The sequence below is a fragment of the Mustelus asterias genome, chromosome 7 (assembly GCF_964213995.1).
Source record: "Mustelus asterias chromosome 7, sMusAst1.hap1.1, whole genome shotgun sequence".
NCBI lineage: Eukaryota > Metazoa > Chordata > Chondrichthyes > Carcharhiniformes > Triakidae > Mustelus > Mustelus asterias.
The window spans coordinates 37,637,620-37,646,304 of record NC_135807.1 but is presented as its reverse complement, the minus strand read 5'-3'; positions in this window follow the sequence as shown (position 1 = coordinate 37,646,304).

The following is an 8,685-nucleotide window of genomic DNA, read 5'->3' as shown; positions in this document are numbered from 1 at the left end:
CTACGGCTAACAAAGGGAATCAGGGATAATGTTAAAGCCAAAGAGGAGGTGTATAAATTGGCCAGATAAAGCAGCAAACCTGAGGACTGGGAGAGATTTAAAATTCAGCAGAGGACAAAGGGTTTAATTCAAAAGGGGAAAATAGAATACAAGGGTAAGCTTGCAGAACACATAAAAACTGACTGCAAATGCTTATATAGATATGTGAAGAGAAAAAGACTGGTGAAGACAAATGTAGGTCCCTTACAGTTAGAATCAGGTGAATTTATAATGGGCAACAAAGAGATGGCAGATCAGCTGAACAAATATTTTAGAATCTGTTTTCACTAAGGAAGACACAAATAACCTTCCAGAAATACTAGGGGACAGAAGGTCTAGCATGAAGGAGGTACTAAAGGAAATCCTTATTAGTCAGGAAATTCTACTGGGGAAATTGCTGGGATTAAAACTGGTAAATCCCCAGGGCCTGATGTTCTGCATCCCAGAGTATGCAAGGAATAGTGGACACATTGGTGATCATTTTCCCACATTCTATAGAGTCTGGAAGAGTCCCAATGGATTGGAGGGTAGCTAATGTAACTCCACTTTAAAAAAAGACGGGGAGAGAAAACCAGGAATTACAGGCCGATTAGCCTGACATCGGTGGCGGGAAAAATCTTGGAGTTAATTATTAAGGATGCTATACCTGAGCATTTGGAAAGTGGTGACAGGGATCAGTCCAAGTCAGCTTGGATACATTAAATGGAAATTGTGCTTGACAAATCTTCTGGAGTTTTTTGAGGATGTGATCAGTAGAGTGGACAAGGGTGAACCAGTGGATGTTGTGTATCTGGACTTTCAAGAGGCTTTTGACAAGGTCCCACACAAGAGATTAGTGAGCAAAATTAAAGCTCATGGTGTTGGGGGTAATGTATTGACATGGATAGAGAACTGGTTGGCAGACAGGAAGCAGAGAGTGGGAATAAATGGGTCCTTTTCAGAGTGGCAGGCAATAATAGTGGGGTACCGCAGGGTTCAGTGCTGGGATCCCAGCTGTTCACAATATATATTAATGATTTGGATGAAGGAATTGAATACAATATCTACAAATTTGCAGATGACACTAAGCCAGGTGACAGTGTGTGTGTGAGGAGGATGCTAAGAGGCTGCAGGGTGACTTGGACAAGCTACTGAGTGGGCAAAGACTTGGCAAATGCAATGTAATGACGATAAATGTGAGGTTATCCACTTTGGGGGCAAAATCAAGAAGGAAGATTATTATCTGAATGGTGGCAGTTTAGGAAAAGGAGAAGCACAACATGACCTGGGTGTCATGGTGGAATAGTCGCTGAAGGTTGGCATGCAGGTACAGCAGGCCGTGAGGAAAGCTAATGGCATGCTGGCCTTCATAGCAAGAGGATTTGAGTATAGGAGTAGAGATGTTTTGCCGTAGTTATACAGGGCATTGGTGAGGCCACACCTCGAGTATTGTGTACAGTTTTGGTCTCCTAGTCTGAGGAAGGACATTCTTGCCATTGAGGGAATCCCAGAGAAGGTTCACCTGGAATGGCAGGAGTGACATATGAAGAGAGACTGGATCGACTGGGCTTGTACTCAGTGTAATTTAGAAGAATGAGAAGGGATCTCAGTGAAACATATAAAATCCTGATGGGACTGAACAGGCTAGATGCGGTAAAAATGTTCCCAATTTTAGGAAGTCCAGATCTAGGGGTCACAGTCTAAGAATAAGGGGTAACCGATTCAGGACTGAAATGAGGAAGAACTTCTTCACTCAGAAAGCTGTTGGGGCCAGTTCGTTAAATGTGTTCAAGAGGGAACTGGATGTGGCCCTTGTGGCTAAAAGGATCAAGGGATATGGAGAGAAAGTGGGAGTGGGATACTGAAAGTGCATGATCAGCCATGATCATAGTGAATGGTGGTGCAGGTTTGAAGGGCCGAATGGCCTACTCCTGCGCCTTTTTCCTACGTTTCAATTTATATGGATGCTCTAGTTCAGTTTCTGGGCAATGCTAACCTGCAGGATGTTGATTGGGGGGATGTAGCGATGTAATCTCAAGGGCCAATGATTAGATTCTCTCTTGTTGGTGATGGGCGTGCTCTGGCACTTGTTATTTGCCACTAATCAGCCCAAGACTGATTTTGTCCATATTGGCTCAAACTGCTTCAGTACCTCAGAAGTTGTGAATGACACTTAACATTGTGCAATCAGCAATGAACATCCCCACTCTGATCTTATGATGGAGGGATGGTCATTGATGAAGCAGATAAAATGGAAACCAGAGTCACATTTAGGACAGCAAAATTTCTTCCCGAAAGGTCAACTATGAATTAGTTGGTTTTTAATACAATTCAAGAGCTTCCTAGTCGGTTTTACCAATGCCAGCTTTTTATTTCTAGATTATGTAAATTGCATTTAAACTGTATGAAAGGGATTTGAACTCACAGTTCTCAGGATTGTTAGTGCAGATCTCTGATTTACTAGCTGGAGAAGCAGTGGCATAGTGGTATTGCTGCTGGACTAGTAATCCAAAGACCCGGAGTAATGCTCTGAGGTCTTGGTTTCAAATCGCACCACAGCAGTTGATGGAATTTGAATTCAATAGAAATCTGGAATTGGGAGTTTAATGATAACCATGGGTTATCATTAAACTTCCTCAGACATTCATTAGAGCAATAATGATTGTCGTATAAAGCCATCTGGTTCACTAATGTAGGAAGTTAAATCTGACGTCCTTACCAGGCCTACATGAGACTCCAACTCTATACTATTGTGGTTGACTCTTAAATGCCCTTAGGGATGGGAAATAAATTCTGGCATAGCCAGCGATGCCCACATCCCATGAATGAACATAAAAACACTGCAGTGCCCAGATTTACTGTAAGGGGCGGCTGATTCTGTCCTCTTTATTCTGCAGGTGCTGCATGAAACATGACAAATGTTACGAGAGGTTGAACTCACAGTGTCGTTTCTTCCACCCGTACCTCACAAGATATTCCTTTCAGTGTACTTCAAGGCAGCAGGTGCAATGTGGTACGTTCACTTACCTTCTCACTTGTTTCCGCTGTTGGTGACAATTACAGTCAGGGTTTAGCCATTCTGGAGGTAACATAACTGCAGCTGAGTCTCCCTATTTTGCACTGATGATGGTTTTGGCTGGTGTCAAATTCAAAACAGGAATGAGAAGGAAATTTTTCTTCAAATTTACACAAGTATGCGATGATGTTCTGAAACAGGCCCCTGAGCAGATGTTGAAATTATAACAATTCTCCACTGGCAGAAAATATCAGGCAGGGTTGCTATATTCTCCCTCCCCAGCACCTTTAACAAAATCCTCAAGGAGTTTAACTTGCCAGCAATGGGAGGCACTTCAGGAGCCTTCCCCAGTCCTCGGTTTGAAAATTCAAACAGGTCCCAAACGCAGCATGATCCAGAGACTCTGCTTTCTCTGGGGATTCGCTGATTCAACATGCTCAATAGACGTCAGGGCTCTCGGCCAAGCCTCATTGAGAGTCCAGACATTCATTGGAGTACTAAAACATCTGTGCCCCAGAGAAAACATTGTTAGACAGCTCAGGCTCTTTGATCTCTGCTGCCAATTTTGCAATGTTTGTTTACACAAATTGAGTGTTTTTAAGAGCTTATAGTTTTTGTTATTGAAACTTGGGGTGTAGCAAGGTAAGGCTCAAACTCCAGTCAATGAACTAGCTAAGATTTATTAACAGAATAATTATACACATTAGAGAGCAAGGAGAAAGGTCTTAAACTCAACACGCCCAAAACTCTGACCCATGGAACAAGCCCAGGCAAGTCTGAATGAGTCCCGAACTCATAGAACATAAAATCATAGAATCCCTACAGTGCAGAGGGAGCCATTCAGCCCATTGTGCCTGCATCGACAACATTCCCACCCAGGCCCAATCCCCATAACCCCATGTATTTACCCTCCTAATCCCACTGACACTAAGGGATAATGTAGCATGGCCAATCAATCTAACCCACACATCTTTGGACAGTGGGAGGAAACCTGAGCACTCGGAGGAAACCCACGCAGACACGGGGAGGAAGTGCAAACTCCCCACAGACCCGAGGCCGGAATCTAACCCAGGTCCCAGGCGTTATGAGGCAGCAGTGTTAACCACTGTGCCACCGTGCCGCCTATTCCCACTTTCCATCCTTTCTATCTTTGTACACATTCAACTCCACATTTTAGGGTGCATTGGTTCTAGACAGCATATAGTGGGTGAATGGGCATGGACGTGCCATACCTTGGAGTTGGAGGCCCTTGTGGCTAAAAGGATCAAGGGATATGGAGAGAAAGTGGGAGTGGGATACTGAGAGTGCATGATCAGCCATGATCATATTGAATGGTGGTGCAGGCTCCAAGGGCCGGATGGCCCAGGGAGCCATGGGGTAGGCGTATGGAAGGGCAGAGATTGCCATAGGAGGCATGAAGGGCCATGGGAGGTGGTGGAAGGGCAGAGCTTGGCGTAGGGGATTTGAGGGGCCAGAGATGTAGATGGAGGGGCAGAGTGTGACAGAGGGAGTATGAGGAGGACCTTGTGAACTTAACTTTTAAAAGATCCATTCATGCAGACTAGGGTTCAGAACTCCTCTTGAGGGACAGTGTACCATGACTTTATAAAAACCCATCCAAACAGAAAACTGTGAAGGAATAGGACCTGCCTAAATCCACAACGGTGCTGGCCAGGTCCTGAGTGCTGGATGCAGCTTTTTGATGGGAACCTGCCTGCATCCTTTGAAGGCATTCCCAAAAATCTGACAGCCCGAGAGTGGGGTCGGGAATCCTGGAATTGCCTTGTTTAAAGGTCTCCTGAGTCATCCTGACTGCAATCATATATCCGTATCCATTCTTGCCCTGCCCCCCCCCCCCCCCCCCCTCCCTCCCCCTGTCACCACTCCCACCCCAAAGCATTACAGGGAGAGAGGCTCTTTGGGAGGAGATTAAATGAGTGAATAGGGTCCCTGAGTGTGGTATTAATGGAACGTGCACCCAGTCAGATGCAAAGCTATCCATCCATTTGTAACAAATCTCACTTGCATACTCAGCGTCAGTCTCTGTCAGATGTTTGGAAAGCGAGGGCAGGTTGATCCAAGATTTCCTTGTTGGACCCAGATCAAATAAGGTTACTTCTTTGGGCCTCTTCTGGCCCTAACTCCTCTTCGTAACAGGTCTGGCCTGGTGTTATTGGAGCACAACCTACCTATTTGAAGGAGAGCCCCTTTGATTTTAAGCTAGTTATAAGCAGCAGGGCTCACACTGAAGGCAGAAGGCAGAGGGATGGGGTAGGGGGTAGGAGGGGGAAAGTCGCATGAGGCATTTTAATTACCTTTTTGCCCAGTTTCCATGATGAGCTGATTAATAGCTCCCTCAATCTCCACCTTGTGACAAGTGAGAGTGCGGACAGTGTGCAGCAGGAGAATAAATTGGTGGTTAGAGGCCATAGAACTGTATAGGGTTTAGAGGATGAGATTAAATGGGCAGAGACGAAATATAGGAAAGGAAATTCCATATGGATTATAGAAGGAGTGAATGGAACAGGCTGAATGGCCTTTTCCCATGTCCAGGCTGGCATTCCAGATGAAATTCATACATTAATGTTGTTGGATCATACTTGACCATAGCCATACTAACTGGCTGAAAGAGTCTTCATTCATAAGCTTACCTTTGTTTTCTCAGCTATAGGGCTCGTGGGCAGTAAGTGCAAGCACCTGTTGTGTAAGTGCGACCGAAAGTTTGCAAACTGCATCAGCTACCAGACTGACTACAGCTCCGGATACATGCGGTACACACACCACCATCGGTGCAGTTAAACACTGGCTCAACAAACACAGCGAGGACATGAGAAACAGTGCAAAACTGAGAATGGGATTCTATCTTCTGCTGTCAGAGCTTGCAGAAAGAGGATCACCAAACACACAAGACGATCAAGGAGCAAGTGTGACAACTGAGACTAACAAAGAGATAGAGGAATACTAGCATACGCACTGAAAATCAACAGAGGAGACAGACTGACACTTGACATGCAGACTGGCCTTCAATAAATGGCTACTTTTTTGATTTTCCACGGCTTTTCTGTGTTACTCTTTCTAATCTTCTCATGTCCCACACTGCTTATCTCCAATCTTCACCCGGCTTCTTTCAATTAAAAAAAATCTATGGAATAAACACAAAGAACACAAGAGATAATTGAGGCACTTTCTCTTACTTAACACTCAACAATGTACATTAAAACTTCTGAAAGTGGACAGTCTGCATTACAGCTTTAGTTTGTTCATTATGTGCATGTGTGTCCTGTGTCTGTAGGTGTGATTTTATCTCAGTGATTAATATTTTTTTCTCAGATATCAGTATAATCAAAAGATTAGAACACTTTCCTACTCTGAGTGCCTATTGCATTTTCAAGCATTCGGAGGTGTTATAGCACAGTTCACGGTGGCACAGTGGTTAGCACTGCTGCCTCACAGTGAGTTTGATTCCCGGCTTGGGTCACTGTGCAGAGTTTGCACGTTCTCCCAGTGTCTGTAGCGATTTCCTCTGGGTGCTCTGGTTCCCTCCCACAGTCTAAAGGATGTGCTGGTTAGGTGTACCCGAATGGATGCCGGAGTGTGGCGATTAGGGGATTTTTACAGTAACTTACATTAACACTGCAGTGTTAATGTAAGCTTACTTGTGACAATAATAAATAAACTTAAAAACACGGTTAAATATGGACTAAGATCACTACAATGCTCTATCATACACTTCCTGATGTTATAGCTGGGCTAAACATGGGCTAAGGTGTCACTACACTGCTCCATAAAACACTAGCAGAACAAGCACAGTACAAATAGAGTGAAGCTCCCTCTACACTGTTGCATCAAACACCCTTAAGGCAGTTCTGAACAGGTCAGTGTTGTGGTGGTAACAGGACTCAGCAGAGACTTTGGTACAATAGTTTTATTTAAGTGTATATGAGGAGAGCTCTGACTTCCAAGAAGGCAGCAGGAGCATTCCACACTACAACAGATATACACAAGAGGGTGTGCTCTTACTCACGTCACAGGCTTTCTGCATGACAGTGTACATCCTGTGCAAGCACAAATGTTTCCCACCTTCAACTAGGAACACTTATTTTCCTCCCCAGATTCTACTGTATCTGCTCCATTATCTCGTATCAATACACTATATCTCAATACAACATTACTGCATTCCAAGCTGTCCTTGACTAAACTAAGTTTAATTCCACTGAAACATCAAATACAAAGCAATGACCCCTTTATCTGAACATTTGGAAAATGTGTCCTATATAATTCGAGCTACCTATGATGTAGTGACAGAATCCTTTTAGATATTGAGCATGGTCTTGGTTACCTAGACATGACTGTGATCCAGTTACAGCTCAAGTGCCAAGCACAGTCAAACAGCCCTCTATAATTCACTGTCTGGGCTCAAAGCTGAAGACATAGAAGTGCAGGCGAGGTAGCAGATGACTGCCAGCACCTGAGGAAATACATCCATCCAAATTTCAGGAAAAGAGAAGATGGAATGAAAATGGAAAAGGGGAAGGAAATATGAGACATATTAACCTTGGTATGTGCATGGAAATGTTTAACTGATAGACATTTGAAGATTCAGTAGGTGAGTAATTACAACTTGACATGTGGCAAGTATACCATGCTTGGGAGAATTGCCTCAGAGCACCAGAGACCCGGGTTCAATTCCGGCCTCGGGTGACTGAGTGGAGTTTGCATGTTCTCCCCATTCTGCGTGGGTTTCCTCTGGTGCTCTGGTTTCCTCCCACAGTCCAAAGATGTGCTGGTTAGGTGGATTTGCCATGCTAAATAGCCCTTTAGTGTCAGCAAAATTATCAGGGTAAATATGTGGGGTTAAGGAGATAGGGCCTAGGTGGGATTGTTGTTGGCACAGGCTGAATGGGCCAAATGGCCTCCTTCTGTACTGTAGGGATTCTATGATTCTATGAAATAGGTGACTTTGAACCTATGGTTCCTAAAACTCTCCAGCAATGTTTTTTTTTCCTTACATATTGTCTGGGTCCGTTGTATTCTACTTAATGGAGACTGATTGTTATTATTGGTCAACAAATCCATTAGCGATGTGCCTTTCGATTAGAAGGACCGGCAGAAGATAATCTAAACAGATCCTGGTTTTCTTCATCGTCTGACATTCCTAATTGCAGAAGAGTTTCACTACAAGGGTACCAGGACTGAGGGACTGCAGTTCCCTGGAGCAGAGAGGATCAAGAGGAAATTGAATAGTCGTGCAACACCGAGAATGGTTTTGATAGTGTAAATAAGACACATCTTTGGACTGTGGGAGGAAACCAGAGCACCCGGAGGAAATCCATGCAGACACAGAGAGAACGTGCAAACTCCACACCGACAGTCACCCAAGGTTGGAATCGAACCTGGATCCCTGGCAATCAATAGCAACTTTCAAAAATAAAAAAGGCAGAAAAGGAAAACTTTTTGCAGGGCTATGGGGGAAAGAGCAGGGGAGTAGGATGATATTGAAGAGCTCTGCCAAACAGCTAGCACGGGCAGAGTGGGCCGAATGGTCTCCTTCCGTGCTGGTCATTCTGTGATTTGGGATTGAGCAAGGACAGGGGTGAGGGGGCGTGGAGGTCAAAGTCAAACTAAATTGACCAATACTTTGTTTTTAAATG